The sequence below is a fragment of the Triturus cristatus genome, chromosome 1_1, assembly GCF_964204655.1.
Source record: "Triturus cristatus chromosome 1_1, aTriCri1.1, whole genome shotgun sequence".
In the NCBI taxonomy this organism is placed as follows: domain Eukaryota; kingdom Metazoa; phylum Chordata; class Amphibia; order Caudata; family Salamandridae; genus Triturus; species Triturus cristatus.
Window position 1 is genome coordinate 158660224 of NC_140579.1, and position 16974 is coordinate 158677197.

Sequence of the window (16974 nt, forward strand, 5' to 3'; positions counted from 1 at the left end):
TACAGTATGAATTTGTTCATCCTGCTCCTCTGTCAATGCGTCCGTTGGGGAGTACCATTGTATCATTTACACCGACGGTTCAGCGCGATCGGGTCAAAGCATTCTTATTCGGCAGCATGCGCTTTTGTGGCAGGTGCCGTAGTGAACAGAGAGTTCAAGTCCAGTGTTGTACACACACAGGCACTAGGTGATTGTACCGCCCACTTGGCAGAGCTGCGCGCTCTGGTACTTGCTCTGGAGTTTGCAGATCCTAATGTGACTACCTTAATTGTAAGTGATTCTTACTAGTGTGTTCAGTCTTTTAATGACAACTTATTCTTTTGATCTCAAAATGACTATCGTGTTTCTAAAGGCAGCACAATTAAGCATAAAATGCTTTGGGTTGAGTCGCAGATCTTAAAGAACGTCTGCCTCTCACACGTGAGTCACACTCTTGGCCACCAGCGCGTAGGAGTACACGCGGTAGGCAATAGTTTGGCTGATAAAGCAGCTAAATCAGCAGTAGCCACGTGTTCAGTTTCAGCAGTTACAAGATCCATGAATAAGATTGATAATGACATCTTGGCAGCAATAGCTGCTACAATGAAGGGTGGCAATTACCCGCAGGGTTTCCCTTCTAAATACTCTTATCATTTAAGTCCTGATAAAGCTCCCTATGTGAGGATTGATGACGTTGGTGACAGGTTGATTCCCAACGCGGACCGCATGCTGGCGTGTCTGGGACTGTTTCTATCTTGCAGCAGCGTTACTGGTGATGTGGCTTATATAAACAAACCCATAATTACGTGCTTTCTTGTGACATTTGTCAGCAGATTAAACCATCAACGGTAACACGCCTACCACAAACACAGCTGTGCATTTCTAATAGACCTTTTGGATGTGTTTACCTGGTTCACTGCGGTCCATTTTCTTCAGATACTGCCTATAAATTCATCTTAGTTGCAGGTGATTCGTGCACACATTTTCTTTGGGTGTGGCCACAACACAGTGCTGACGCACGAACTGTCATCAGGGATTTGCGTGTCTTTGTGGGAATTTTTGCATGTAGCACTTTCCATTCGGACCAGGGACCCGCGTTCGCCTCTAAGGTGTACAAGGATACCATGAGGTCTTTGGGGGTGGAGGTCAAATTTTCGTCTCCATACAGGCCTGAGGGCAACTCAGTTGTGGAGTGAATGAACCGTGACTTGAAGCAATCCTTGACAGTTAGGGTCTTAGGTACTGGCAGGAACTGGTTCGCCCATTTGTATAGTGTACAACGTGCACTAAATAATCTCCCTAGAAGATATCTGCGTGGGCGGACCCCATACCAAATGCTCTTTGGCATGAAAATGTTTGTGCCAGACCTTGATGGTCTAGACATGGCGGCGGCTGCCGCATCCTTTGACGTAGATAATCATTCTGCTATATTACAGAACCTACAAGAGACCAGAGACAGTCTTGCAAAGGAACATTTACCCTCTGACACTGATCCGGCACTGCAGATTCCGGTAGTCAGCTGGCTACCCAAAGTCAGAGATCTGGTCCGAGAGAAGGTGGAGAACAAAAAGAAGTTTGGCCCCTCTTTTCGTGCACCTATCCCAGTGCTTGGCGTGAAGGGTACTCGTACAGTCATTTTACCACCACTTCCTGGTCGCAAAGACAACAGATACATCTCAGTGGACAATGTCAAGCTACAACGTCTGGCCGATCCTGAATAGTATTACACCAGCTGCTTCATGTCCAGCAATATCCAGGAATCCAGTGTTGGGCGCTTCTGATAGCACGCAGCGTGACACTGCCATAGAAATGGACTCTGTTACTAATCCCTTGCTAATCCCCCCTGTTCCCATTCAAAATGAAGAAACTGAATATGCTTATGCCACTACCGAGTCATTGCCTGGTTTGCAACTGAATACCCTTAACCAGTCACGTTTTTCTTTTGACTCAAACTCCACATCATCATTGGCCGCTACCAAATTTTCTATTTTTGTCACATGGTTTAAACAGACTTAGTTGGTTCCACCTTGGACATACATCTGGTTGATGCTCATCGCCATTTTTTGTTCATGTCGATTGGATTTGTGACATTTTTTTTCCTTCTAATCAATGGTCACTACCTACCTGAACGCTTTGCTGTGAAACTGGTTGATGGAACTTTGGCTCCGCACTCTTCTTCTCACATCATGAAAAGAGACCAGACTTTTGTCAACATCACCGCCTGGCCAGTTGCAGAGGGCATAGTTTGGGATGCTCGGGATTTCCAAATTCATGGCCCTGCAGAGATAATTAATGTACCAAATGTACTTCGTGTTTCAATGGGTGATGTAGTGAAACACAATATACGGTCCAATGATTGGGACGTACAAGCCATACAATCTTTGTTTTCTGATTTGAAGTACTATGCTGCATTTGATGCTGAAGATTTATATTTAAATATTGCAAACTATGCTGATTTATTTTGCTACCAGCATTATGGACATCACTACCTGCATAAAGCTAATACTTTTAGAAATGTTTTTGATTTCACACAGTGGGAACATTGCCCGACTCCTTTGGAAGGCAGCTCAAAAACGCTTTTGAAAAAATTTACATATTTTATAGATTTTGATACGTCAAAACCAGAGTCATTCTATTTTAAGTAAAATACTTCATCCAATCCCAAGGTGATGCTCACCCACACAAAAGTGTTGTATTCCAAATCCTTTATTGATAAATTGTCGGTGGGTGGCTATGATCTGTGGAAAGCCACAGTAGATCTTAAATCTGTTTGGGGTTCTAGATCCTGGCAGGTGCGGGGCACAGAAGCTTTGCATCACGCATGCCTCATCGCAACTCAGATTTTATTTTTAAATGCTTCGATCTATCAGACTACTTGTTTTGGATTGGCTACTTCGAAGCAAATGAATGCCCCTACGGTACCTGCTCTGGCTACCTATCAGAACTGGAGCAATCATATGGATTATTCCATTGAAGACTTGCAAACATTATTTACAAATAATACCTTTAATATTTCTAGTCTAGACCCCTTAGGTTGGTTGGTTTGGCAGACCAGTGCGGATGCTTGCCAACTCCGTTTCGATGACAAGGCCCTTGGCTACACACAGGATAGGCCTGATCCACGTTTTTCTAACTCCCATTCCGTTACCACCTATTCAGTGGGAAAGTTATGTCAAAATTGGTTACAACATTTGTCGTTATTATCAGGTGACATTGATTTGACACATTTTATAAAAGGGCCTGCTGGTCCTAGATCAAAAAGATTTATTTATGCAGCGTACAATGAAATCTGGAAGCTATCCCAAATTGAAGCTGCTTCACGTTTAAGGGCAATAGACCAGGCTAATTTAGAAAAGGTACTTGCCGTTGTTGATAGTATTAACACACTTTCTTCCCGCATTTACACTTTGGTTAATATTGTTTCATCTGTTGTTGATATTGTACAGGATGATGTGTATGTTTTGTATCATGGTCAACATCAATTGTGGTCAGTTATGCAGTTTGCATGGACTTTACAAACTCTGAAGATAGGGAAAGTTCCATGGGATTATTTGAACGCATCATCTTTATTTTTGCCTTTTAACTTGACAGACGAACAACAGTTTATGTCCATGAAAGATGCTACATACACTCTTTTACATATTGAAAAGTTAGAACCTTTACCATTCTCTGTGGCCGAAACAGACTGCTGTCTGGCTCATCCATGGGGTAATAGCCCTGCTGTTTTCTTTGTATAAATTTAGTTCATGCATGAAGCATTATCCACTAGGCTGCTTCGAACCCTTAGGTAGTGCATTCCTTCATGAGTTGTGGTCGTTACCATTCACATACAGATGCCTACAGGATGACAAAGAGGTTTACCTTACTGGGGAATCATGCGATTCATCCATGGGTCATACCCGAGTTTGCAAAAATATTCAGTTGCATGGAGCATGAAACCTTACGGCCCGAATCTTGCATGTGTTCTAAAGGGTAATCCAGTGCCAGCTATTACATCTACTTTCACTCTGCTTACAAATGGTACTTGTCTGCTTTTAAATAATGAGGAATGCTGCGGCATGCTTGCTGGCATCCCTTACATTGTGTCAGTCTCACAACGTGTGGTTTACTGTAAAAATGTACTTTTTCCACCCCCACACGGGAGGCTCGATAACTCGATCTGGCCTTCCGTTCCGACCTTGAAGGCAGACTTCAATAGGTTGAGCAGAATCAGAGCATTATTATCCCAAAAAGAAGTTTCGCTCACATCTGCCCGTGAGACATTCGTCCTTCATGTGTTTAACACCCGGACAGAGGTGCAAGCCCTTCTTAATACTGACCCACCACTGCATTTAGGTGCTTTAATTCATACCTCTTATACTACAGGCTTGGCCCATTTTTTAAAAGTTGTGGGCTCTGGCCTTGTGACTTCTTTCCAAACTATATTTGGTGTGATACCAGTGTTTCTTCATTCTATTTTCTCCAGCGTCTTTGGTGGGTTGCCACTGTTACTTGCCTTAGCTGCTGGAGTTCTGCTGTTGATTGCCTACTACGAAACGGCTGCTCCTCCTGTGGCCCTACACAGCCCAGACCGGCTGCAGATGCTTCGTAGCCGTATGCTTGAATGCTACGGTACTCTTCCCCTGGCCACACTCAGCGTGGCTTATGGATTATCCTTTCGTTTCGCATACTACACTTGCGTGCAACCAGTCTTCACCTGCTTGGAATGTTCATTTAAATGGGCCTTGGATCTTTGCCTCTCCAATACAGTATCTCCTGCACCGGATTTTGATCTGCTAATGAGGCCCTTAGTGTCCCATGAGCAAGAGTGTTCCGGTGTTGGGATTATGGCCTGCGCGGCAGCGCATGGAGCTTTGGCACAATGGGATATCTGGGCGGCTGCACAGGACTTTCTCCAATGGAGTTATATCGAGTATCACGCAAGTTGTCCTCTGATGATGCTGGAAGCACCCATTATTGAACAACACATATGTTCGTTATCTTTATTAGACTGGATGGCGTCTCTTTTTTCAGACGATAACAATGACTTCCTCTTGGAGGCTGTTGCAATTTACTGCTCTGATGGATTGACTTGGCTGGCGCCCATCATCAGCCGGATATTTTTTTGTTTTTTTGTATGTGTTACCTTTTTACAAGATAATTTTTTTCTGGCATTTGTGCAAGATTTCAAATTAACTCTTTGTCTAAATTTGAGGTCACATCCATATAGATGCTCTTGATTCTTGCTCAGACTTCTTGAACTCTGTGTTCTCTATAAACCTCTGTCCGATGGCCTGACCAGGGGAGGGTGTAGTGAGGACATGGGATTAACTGCGGACATTGCTAAGTTAGCATATGCTTGGCCGCCATTTTGCTGCTTTTTGCACGTGTTCCTACATGGCTCTGTTCTCGTAAATACTCTGCTTGCGCTTTTTCACATGAGAACTGTCTGCCTTTCACACATCTAGCTGTACACTGTGCTCCTCACCTGCACAGCGTGTTCAAGGTCAAAAAGCAATGTATGCTGTTGATTCACTTTGGTCAGTCCCACGCCCATAGACATAACATGGAACACAGCTGCACTACTGAAACTCGGGTGCTTTTAAATGGCATTACATGCATGAAAAGGCACTTGAAGAAAATCATTCCAACGAAGAAGAGCTGTGCTTGTCTGGAGATGAAAATCCTTGCATCTAAACTTGGAGGTATGGTGTCCCCCTGACAAAGCCTAGAGGTCTTCTATAATTACAATAAACTAGCTCATAGCACGGGGAGGGTGGTAAGGCACTGTAGTCCTGTTTCCACGGTCATTATAATATGGTTTCCCCTTTTGTGCTATATGGCATTGTAACAATGCTGATTATATTGTTCTTATGCAATTTGCTGCAAGTATTGGCTTGTGTACTGCATTATAGAGCACGTTAGTTAAAATAAACATTTTAAACTAATCCGTGTCTCTGTTTACTCACGTTATGGACAAGTATGAGTGTTTGAACGAAAGAGTGTTCTTTTCCCCGCGATTCCTAAGAGGGTTGAAGTGACATGTTCTAGGATGTCTAATCATTGGTAGCTTCACTGTAGTACGGAAAATAAATGAGACACTATAGCTAGTCGGATTGGGGTTCTGGGCACCGAGGTGGGTTTTTTGGTACACCACTACACACCGAGGTCCTGGTTTCCTGCGCATAGTTCTGTGTATGTGCAGAATCCCTACAACACTTTTAGAAATCTCTCCAGGAGGTGGTCTAGTGTATGTTTTTATTCGCCCACCAAGCCACGCGAGAGAAGAAACTCTGCTCCACAAAGTTTTTGGGGCAAAACTCCGCTGGTGGAGCGGAGTTCACAGCCCACCCCTAGACGTAGGGAGACGCACGCTTCCATATTGGGCGATCCATCACATTGCTGACTTTCTATGTTCCACCTCACCCCTCTAAGGAAGTGAAATGGCTCCAGCATCTGGACCCTAAGAGGGCCCAGAATGTTTACACTGACTGAATCAGACTATCAACTGTGTGTAGGCTTCTCCGGTGTGAAAAAGGGGACAGGAGAAAGGAATTAGGTAGTCTAGCACATGTCATCCCCAAACATATTAACTATAAACAAAGTAGTGTGCTGTTCCTTTAATCCACCAACACTGCACTGAGGTGTGTGGATTGTAGATTGTGGTCATTATGTGCACCCATTATAGGATGCACTGGCCCTCACCCACCGAAGTAGCATGCTTCATCATCGGGTCATGCTCCTTGCTGGGTGGGCGCTGCTATACCCAGCAGGCCCCTCAGGGGGCTCTTTGCCGGAGATCTTCTGATCTTAGTGCCTGATGTTGTCCAGACAAACAGATGGTACCACTCTCTGAACTCTGGGTGGGTGGTGCCAGGGTGGAGATTGGGATACACACTTTAAAACTGGCTATGGGCAATCTTGTGACAACTTTATTACTAGGAGTTGCCCATGTCAAGGTTAAAAAATTCATGTGAACCAATAGGGGAAGCAATGAGCCCTAGATTCTGGTGATGGTCGACATGTTTCTTGCCTGTTATGCCCTAAAAGAGTCAGGAGTAATCCTTCAGGACCGAAAGTCAGTGCCTTAATCTACTCAGGGTTGGATGTATTTGTACGTGTTGCAATAGGGAAACACATCACATTTTAGAAAAAGAGGAGTTTGACGTTGGAGTCGATTTTGCCCTCTCAGACCCATATAGCAATTTAAAGTAGAGTACCTTGGAGCTGCTTCTCATGTACCAGAAAATTCTGTCCTGGAGAAGCTTGGCCATTAGCCTTCACGCTTCCATGGTCTCCCAGGCAAAAACTGTAGAGTAACTGAACAACACACTACTTTGATTATAGTTAAAATTCTACATATAAAGAAGTCAGTTCATTAAATCAGACCAACCTTTTTTTTATCATTTTGCAACAAGAAGTAAGGTGCTCCTATTTTAAAACAAGGCATTTCTAGCTGTATCTTTTCTTGCATCCCCTTCTCTCTCATTCCAAGGCTGGAAAGTAGTAGGTCACTCAACGCGAAACATACCAGCCACCAAAGCACTTTTCGACTGTATGCCACTTACAGATGTGCACAGCTGCATCTATGCACCCCTTATTATTCACTACTGCTTGTACATCCAGTCCAGATCAGAGTCAGCAGTTGGACAGGCAGTAGCAAGCAAGCTTTCATTTATGCGAGCCACAGTTCTTCCTAAGCATTATGCATAACTTCATACACTGCTTTGGTAATCTTAATTCAAGCATGTGAATATATGAAGATCCAGTGCTTCAGAAGAAAAAAATAGTTACCTGCAAGTAGTTTTCCAGCATTGGTATCTTTCATAATTAACATGCGCTCAAGAGGCTACCAATATTGCAAAGAAATGAGCTTTCAAAATCAGACCGGAGGGTTGAAGCTCTAAGTCCATCCACCTGATTGGCTGGACTTTGGGTCATAAAATGAGATGCATGGACTACTGGTAGTTCTATGGTTGCCATTCATTTGTTTTCAGTGTTAGTTGTTGTATTGGAATTCTATTGTGTTAACATTGACTACCGGGAGTTCCCAGTCAACAAATAATTCAAGCATATGAATCTGTGAAAGATTCAATGCTGGAGGACTGTAGTTAAGAGTATGTACATTTTTGTCTTCAACAGTGGCCCCTAATCATAGGGTCAAGCCAGCCAAGGCTAGTGATTTATAAACATTCAAATGCAAAAGGGTTTCAGCACTAAATACATTTATATAACCGTAATATAGCAACAGCAACTCAGTAACGAAGACATCTAGCACACGATGTGTATTTCATGGAGAAATGTTCTTCTTTATTTTTCTCAGATGGAAAATCTTTACATTTCATATTTCATATCCTCATAGCTAACGCGTTTCGTCTCCCACGAGACTTCTTCAGGGCTATCAGAGAAATATACATGAATAACTCTTTAATATTTGTATAAAATAAAAAAACACATTTCTATTTTTTTTCTTTTTGTATATTATATAGACAGATGGGCCTAAGCTCAAAGAATATGCAGTAAAAACATACATATAATACCATTTGCATTTATATTTTCATAAACACATTTATGAATATTTGTAAACTTGTGTACAAATATTTATTATCAGCTCCAAATTATTCACCATGTTCATGAGCTGTTCAACAGTTTAAAAAACATGATTACACACGACAGTCAAAAAAACAATATTTATCTCTAGACATATCCCATTTATAATTTGAATAGCTATTGATAATTATCGAAGAACAGTAACATAATAGATTATAATGCAGAAAAAGGCCAAAAACATGAGTGCTCATTATAGTTGTCAAAACAATAAATACATTGCATACCTTACATATGTGATGTATAGAATTTTTTCTTTGAGGTTCATATAGTTCGAATTCAATAGTCAACGTTGTCTTTAGATCACTCAGTCTTCTATGATGAATATATAAATTTAAACAATATCAGCCAGGATATCTCATCTCGTCATTTGCCATAAAACATGTATAACATTTTTATTTAGCACACCTAAAGTTTAACTGTATTTCATTATTACTTGAACCATCCTATTTGCCCATATGGTATTACATTAAATTTCTTAAATCTCTATTGTGCATCCAATTTGAGGAGGTAATTTCTAATTAGTGCTTTTATCCCCATTGCTGTGTTAAAAATTATTGTTTACCCGGTATAAAGGAGAAAAACCAGGGAAATAGATACACAGCGGGGTATGTTATATTGCAAAAATGATCATTAAATGCTCAAGGGATTATCAGTGAACATTGTGTTTGTTCCACTGTTGTCATTTAATTGCGACCATTATTTGTCTTTAACATCTTATGAATGGCTATAAAAGAAATACCATGATGTTCCCGCAAAATGTTATAATTATAAGAGATGGCATTGTTCCAAGAATAATAATTCTCATATATGGATATATGATTTATAAACATTGACGTTATCTAAAACAAAAATATGGATTTTAGCTTTTACTTCGGTTTATTTCTCTAACTGTGCAGCTCCAGAGATAAAAAGCTGCTTTGAAAACTGGATATCAAATGTTGCGACCTCAGTCGTCCCCACATGAGGCTGATTATAATGGTTGCACTGCTTTTCTGTATAGACACGGTTATGGAGCTCTCCGTGGTGCTGAAATCCTAAAGGCAACAGCTGTTGACCCTCTGCTGATATTGAACCAAAGACACGACTCACAGATTTTCAAAATCACAATGGAGTCCTGTCTGTCCACCGAAGTCCTGGTCCTGGGTTAGTAAAGAAGAATATGCAATATCACCTTTGAAACTGTTGGCTGCTCCAAGCATCCCCCGGGTTTAGGAGAGAAACGCTTGGCACCGCTTTTGGAATAGTGCTCTATATGCGTTCGTCAATGAATTCCCCATGTAGTTAGTATAGCCCTGTGGACTGATGCATCCACTTCACAGATCCTGTGTGTTTGACCCTGCGGGTTCTAATATCAGCAGTACCACTTAGCCTCATCATTCCGAAATCCTTAAAATGAGTCCCTTCCAGTGAGATGCTATTAATAATCCTAGTATCTCGCCCCTCTTCTTCCTCGTGTTTTCCTCTTTTGTTTATCTTTCCCGCCTAATGTTCCCAGGGTTCTCCCCTTGCGTTCTTGGCTTTTCTCGCCCCCACCCTATCCAGTTATTCCCCTCAATCCCTGCCCCCCGCTCTATATAATTCACCCCACTCGCTCTGCTCTGGCCTCCCTTTCCTGTTAGTTTAAGCTCGATGCAGGGCAATCATAATACTTACGCTTCCCGTCTCTCGGCGTTTTACGGTTGCTGGCGCATTACTTTCGCTTGTGCTTCCTGAACGACGTACTCGTCATTCCTAGAGTCTTTATCATCACATTTCATTATGAGGATATCCGCGGGATCAGTGTTTTTGCCCATAAGCTGAAAAGGGCTGGTATCTTCACGTTGGAACAAAAAGGGTGATGAGGAATTTGAAAGGCACCCGGGGTGTTTGTGTCGAGTCTGTGTGTGCGTGCAGAGAGAGCGGCGGATCGGGGAGCAGCAGGAGCTCGGGTGTGATAGGAGCTGCCGAAGAAGGGAGTCCGGAAGGACTAAAGGGCTCCTCTGAGAACGGAGGGAGAGCTTTCTGAGGCCCGAGGCGGCCGCTTCATCCCAGCGATGAGTCACACAGGGCCTTGTGGGAGGCGCGCGCTGTGACGCAGGCACACATACCGCGCTCCCAGGGAGCACGACGGGCGCCTAGCTGGGTGAAGGGCAGCTCAAGGCAACGCCTGTGACAGCCTCCCTGTCGCCGTAGCCCGCATATCAACTACTTTCAAAGCAGCATTAGCACCCCAGACAGCCCAATCCCATCTCAGAAACAAGCATTTGCAAAAGCAATAGGTCTCGCATTTGCGAGAGTTTAAGCTATTGGCATTGTAAATGACCATGCCTTTTATTGATCTGTTTTGATAATTAACACATCAATAAAAGGCATTGCCATTTACAAAGCCAATAGCTCAAACTCTTGAAAATGCGAGACCTCGGTGCCATTGTCCTGGGCTGCTTGGAAAGTGAAAGCGCGCATTGGCGCCCTGAATGTTGCAGGAAAGCATGTCATGCCTGCAGTAGGAGAAACGCATTAAAGAAAATAGTGCTTACAGACTAAATAAGACATACTGTGTAACAACAGAGAGGTAAAAAGGCCAGTCCTCATGGGAGGTTACAAATGAAGACAAGGCGGTACTCGGGAGGGACTAACAAGCCTATTAACGAATCAGAAGCCAGCATTTACAAAGGACAATGACACAAGCCAATCTAAAATATGGATGGAGAGTGGGCGGAGCTTCAAGTCCATACTCGAATACAGCATGCCTCACAGAGCAGCGCATGCGCTGCCAGGCTCGACCTAAAAAATACAGGAGGGGTCCGAATGAGACTTTACCTGGCAGGTGACAGGTAAAAAGGCCTGCCCGGCCGCTATACTCTGGCGTTACCACCATTTCCGTCCTCAGCCTGGCGAGCAGGCAGTAGTCACGCTTAACAAAAGGAGGATGCACGTGGTGTGCCCCTTCAGGCCGCATTGTCCCTCCCTGGGCCACATTCCATGCTATGGGAAGCCCTCAGTGCACACACACTTATCATGTCATGTGTCTTTAAGAGTAAAAATCAAAAACCTACATTACTTGCTATGGTGAGGCACGTTCTCCAAAGCCGCGCAGGGAACGCTTTTCCGTCCCAACAAAGGAAAATGTCCCCATTGGCGAATCATTTTTCCAAGGATAAAGCCTACAAAAACATATATGTTTTGAGTTATTGAATGAGGCTAAGCATTTTCTGATGTATTTGCTAAATATATAACGTTTAAATGTGGAAGCCATTGTGTGTTAACACAATCGTCAACGTTTAGCTTTTGAGTTCAGTATGCATAGTATCATTTGACAGACTGTCAAACTTGAGTAAAAAAATTTATTTGTGGAAATTCTTGTCGACATAAATGCACGTTTTACCTCAGCAATTATGTCCCCAAGCCTGGAGCTGGCCGCCGCCTAGAGCGCAATCAGCAAGCATGTGCCATGTTGCCCATAGAGTACCAAGGCATTGCCTTTCCCTCTCCCCCAAACTCTCCAAGATGCGCATAAAATGCCACTCGACCCAGAATAGCAAACACCCTTGCACCAGCCCTGTCTCCGGCTCCCTGGACCTTAAAGGGGCAGGGTCGAGGGTCTTTGGAGTGGCACATTCTGAATGCACCTGGTCGATTTCCCACACTGCCTAACAGATGCCGAAACCTGCTGTTCCCAGTTCAGCTTTGCCCTCTATCCTTGTGGGGCGCCTCTGTCTGGCTCTGCGTTCCTGGCACCCTTGGGTGTCCTCTGTGCTGGAATAAACAGCACCCAACCGGTGCAAACGCTGCGTCCCTGGGCAGCCTGAGGCGCTCTCACAAACAGGTCCTTCTGGAATTTTCCCTTCACTAGCCCTCACCCCCCGCATTTGGAGCAGGCTGGGGCCAGGTACAGCCAGGCCGTGCCGTCAAGGTGACCTCCAAACCGTTGCAGCCTGGCACGGGCACCCCGGGGCTCGCAGCCCTACTGCGTGTGTCCTTGCCAGAGTGCGAGCGGGTACCTGTGCAAACTCCCGCACACCTGTCCTTAACTGCGTGCCCTGTGCCCCAACATCGCCGTAGTGTGTTTACCAGTAACTGCACCTGTGTTTACCTTAGCCCTGCTTGATTGTGAATACTTGCACGGAATAACCCATGCATGTTTCCTACCTTTTTAACTTTCGAGTCTTCAACAACAGCCAGAATGAGGGATTCGGACGGCGATCCCATTGGAAACAACGGAGTTTACAAGTATTATGGTGGGTGGGGGCGTTTTTCACTAATTTAGTCCATGTGATGCGTTCTGCAGGTGTGCGGGGTGAAGAGGCTCAAGGGGAGGCTGCGTGCGTGGGTATACACCTGTGTGCATGCGTGCAAACCTCTGTCCCTACCTGTGCGGGTCTGTGAGCACCTCCATGTCCCTCATCACGCATGTGTGTGTCAGCGCAGACCTGTGTCTGTTCCTGCCTGTGCTTGACGGTTTACATGCGCACGTACATGTCACTGCACCGTGTGCACCTGCGTGTATGCGTGCACACTTATGGTTGTTACATGTGCTTGACTGGGAGTCTCTGCTCGTTCACAATCATGGCCTGTGTGTAACCAGGCAGACGTGTCTTGTCCCTTCCTGTATTGAGTGCGTGTACTCGTGTGTACTATACCTTGACTTTGTGTGTGTGTGTGACTACGCATACCCGTGACCAAGTGTCCTTGCCCGTTCTTGGCTGTATCTAAATACATACATCAAACGTTGCCTTTATGTTTGTACCTGTCCATTCCTGTGCCTATGCTTACCAGTGATTGTGTGTACTTGATTTACCTAACCATTGCGTGTGTGCTTGTGTTTGCACCTCTGTATAGATATCGGTGTCCTTACCCATGCTAAATTGGGTGTACCTGCACTTATCTATTTATGGCTCTCTGTGCGCCTGTTTGTATGCGTGCATACCTGTCTGCCCTTTACTGTGAGAAGCAGCAGGAGTCCGTGAAAGCCAATGCAGGGGGTCGTTACCATAGGTGCAGTTACAGCACAGTCTCAGGAGCAGCAGGATCTCCAGCTCAGACTCCCTGGAGCGGCCGGGGGCTCTTGCCTGTGCGTGCAGCTCTCTGCATTCCATCCATAACAAGCGCCGGGCTCTGACCAGCACCGGCACACAATGGAGGGAGGAGGAGCCTGACGGAGGGAGGGAGGGAGGGAGCGAGGGGCAAACGGGCTCCGCATCTGAAAGAGGGGATTTAGTACGCCGCGAGCAAAAGAGACGCCGTGCACGTGCACATCTAGTGTCCGGGCAGGCACGGCAAGCAGGAGACAGGGAGGGAACAAACATGCCTCCCTTCCAATTAAAAGCGTGCATTTCTGACGCGCGCCAATCAGAAGCAAAGCAAAACCGACGGCAATAGATCTTGCAAGCGAGCAGGGCATGCGCTGCGTCGCTAGGCAAGTCCTAAAAATAAACGACTCCCGTCAACAAACTTCCTGCCTTTTTTGCTTTTCACTAGGTTTCACAGCAGACCTCCCTAATCACCGCTTGGTAACCAACTGCTCTATCCCAGTTGTTAGTATTACCACAAACTACCCCATCTCACCTCTAACAGTGAATAGTCCCATCTTCCTTCTCAAGCCCTATCGCAAAAGTTACCCCATCTTCTCATTGTCATTGAGCTGCAAGGAAAAATGCTATCTTCCCTCTCAATACTATCACCACAGACCACCTTCCATCTCCCCACTTTCAAAAAGCAGCCCTGCCCCCCTCTCAGTAGAAATCGCAACACAAACCAACCAACGAATCTTACTCGATCAACAAACTTCCACCTTTCCCTGCACGCTCATAATCTCTGCAGCAAATAAAGACCAATGAAAATGATTCGGGTAGCTCACATCCAGCCACTCTTGGGAAAAAAAGTCAATATATGCAAAAACCAGCGATATTGCTTAGCTACAGGCCTTTGCTGCAGATCTTGGAAGCAAGTCTATAAAAGTGATTGGCTAGATATCCCCACACGAAAGGCCACCTCACACCAGGCCTGAACTTTTCATCTTCAAATCATAATGTTCGAGGCATATGAGCTGCAGATTATACACTTTTGCATAGATCGCCATCTGGTGTTGGGCCCGGATGTTTGCAGTTTGTTTTTCTTCTTGGACAGTCTTTGGAAGTCACGAGTTCGGTGACTCCTCCTTCGGTCCGTACTGCGCATGGGCTTCGGCTCCATCCTCAGATAGTTTTTTCCGCCATCGGGCTCGGATGTAATACTTCGTGCTCCGGCTTCAAACCTTTCCAGTTCGCCCTTCGACGAAAAATCCTCGTCCATCGAGATTCTTTAGACGGAATCGACTTCATCTCTCTCTTCGGCACTTCCTCGATTCCAGACATCGGCGGCGGCCTTCGGGCCTATCTCGACTCCGGTCTCGGCCGATGGAAAGGACTCCTTTCAAGAAGTGCCTGAAATGTGGGTCTAAATTTCCCCACACCGACCTCCATCAGGTGTGCAACCTCTGCCTCTCTCCCGAACACAAGGCCCGAGACTGCCCCGCCTGCAAGTCTTTTCGATCGAAAAAGACTATTCGGGATCGACGAGCTTGACGCACCATGGCGCACTCATCGACCTCGGCTCCACCTGACATCTTCGGAGAAGACACCGGAGCTTCGGGACAGCAGCACACCGAGCAGGAGGAAGATATCGTTAGCGCTTCCGAGGCCGACGACTCCGACGTGGAGGAGATCACACCGGCGCAGAGGGTCGTGAGTACTCTACCCCCTCCCACTCCCGCGCCCATACCGAAAGAGACTCCGGTTACCCCTTCGCCTCCGGGCCTAGGGAAAGCCAAGCATACTGCTTCCATCACCCCACCTTCGGGCCTGGTGAAAAAGCATCACAAGTCTCCTGGCGGCTCGGGCTCGAGCCAGCCTCCTAGCGGCGCCGACAAACATTCTTCGGCGGCGAAGAAAACAAGTTCCGTTCCGAAGCCATCGGTGTCGAAACCTGGCCTCTCGGTGCCGACCAAACACAAATCCCTCGGCACCGACGCTTCCGTGCCGAAGCATGCCTCGGCGCCGACCAAAAAACCGGACATCCAGAGAAAGCATGGCGCGGATAAACCGACGAAGCCTTCGGTTCCGAAAACGTCGGCACCGATGGACGAATCGGTGCCGGAGGAGCTTTTCGCACCGGATCCTCTTCAAAAGACTTTAGCAAAGGATCCAAGGACTGGTCATTTAATTTTGTCTGTCAAGAAAAGACTTTTGGACAAACCAACTCCTCCTCCACCACCAAAACGGAAGGACTCTGTCACATCCCCGTTCAGAGTACCCTCCCCACCACCTCCACCTCCTCCTCCTCCACCTCCTCCACTCCCTCCATCTCCTCCCCCACCTTCTCCACCTTTGCCTCACCGGTCTCCAACCCCGTCGACCACGGAGATCCATTCTATGATCCCACAGATGCCCCGCAGGACCCCACTCCTCCGGGAACGCCTGACCCACGGGAGGATTATCACAATCCCGATGTCCCAGATGTGCCTCAGGATGATCTCTATCCATCCAGGCCGTCTCCACCAGAGGACTCCCTGGGGTTCCACCACCTCTTACAACGGGCGGCACATTACCATGGGGTGGAATTACACAGTGATCCAGTTGAGGAAGACTTCCTACTTGACACTTTTGACATAGCAGATAAATCCACCGCTATATTACCCATGCTTAAAGGGGTGACCAAGCATGCCACTGAGGTTTTCAAAGACCCCGTTAGAGCTAGGGTCTTAAACCCCAGAATAGAAAAGAAGTACAAGGCAGCCCCCACGGATCCTGTCTATATTAAAGGACCTGCGCCCCTAGACTCACTAGTGGTCTCCACAGCTAGGAAACGCTCCAACTCTGTCATCTGGTGAGGCCCCACCACCTGATAAGGAATCCAAGCTTTTAGATGCGTCAGGCAAACGCACTGCCTCCCAAGCTGCCAATATGTGGCGCATCACCAACACACAGGCGCTGCTGGCAAGGTACGATAGAGCGCACTATGATGAGCTGGAGGCTCTCATGCAGCACCTCCCGGATAAATATAAGAATAAGGCTCATGAGCTAATACAAGAGGGGAAGATTATTACCAACACCTCTATCAAATGTGCACTTGACGCAGCAGACACGGCGTCCAGGGCTATAAACACCAGTGTCCTGCTTCGCCGTCACGCCTGGCTCAGAATTTCAGGCTTTAAACCAGAGGTCCAAGCATCTATTTTAAACCACCCTTTTGACCAACACCACTTATTTGGCCCAAAAGTAGACGAAGCCCTGGAAAAAATGAAGAAGGATACGGATACGGCGAAGTCTATGGGAGCCCTGCAATCACAAACCCCTAGACGCTGCTTTCGCCGTTCCTCCTTTCGAGGCTCTGGCAGAGGTTACTCTTCCGATAACGCCTCCACTTCCTACAAGTCCCCTCCTCAAAATA

At 46.0% G+C, this 16974-nt stretch overlaps 1 protein-coding gene and 1 long non-coding RNA gene across 5 annotated transcripts in view; one reads left to right on the forward strand and one right to left on the reverse strand.

Annotated features, from left to right (window-relative positions):
- Positions 1-16974, forward strand: part of LOC146869886 (vesicle-fusing ATPase) — a 1522848-nt gene that overhangs the window by 1357367 nt on the left and 148507 nt on the right. The gene's annotated exons all lie outside the window — the stretch shown is intronic.
- Positions 8253-10566, reverse strand: LOC146869888 (uncharacterized). The gene is made up of 3 exons (XR_014981539.1): positions 10222-10566; positions 8793-8880; positions 8253-8356 (listed from the first exon to the last, which is right to left on the reverse strand). It is a non-coding gene; the product is annotated as an uncharacterized LOC146869888 (long non-coding RNA).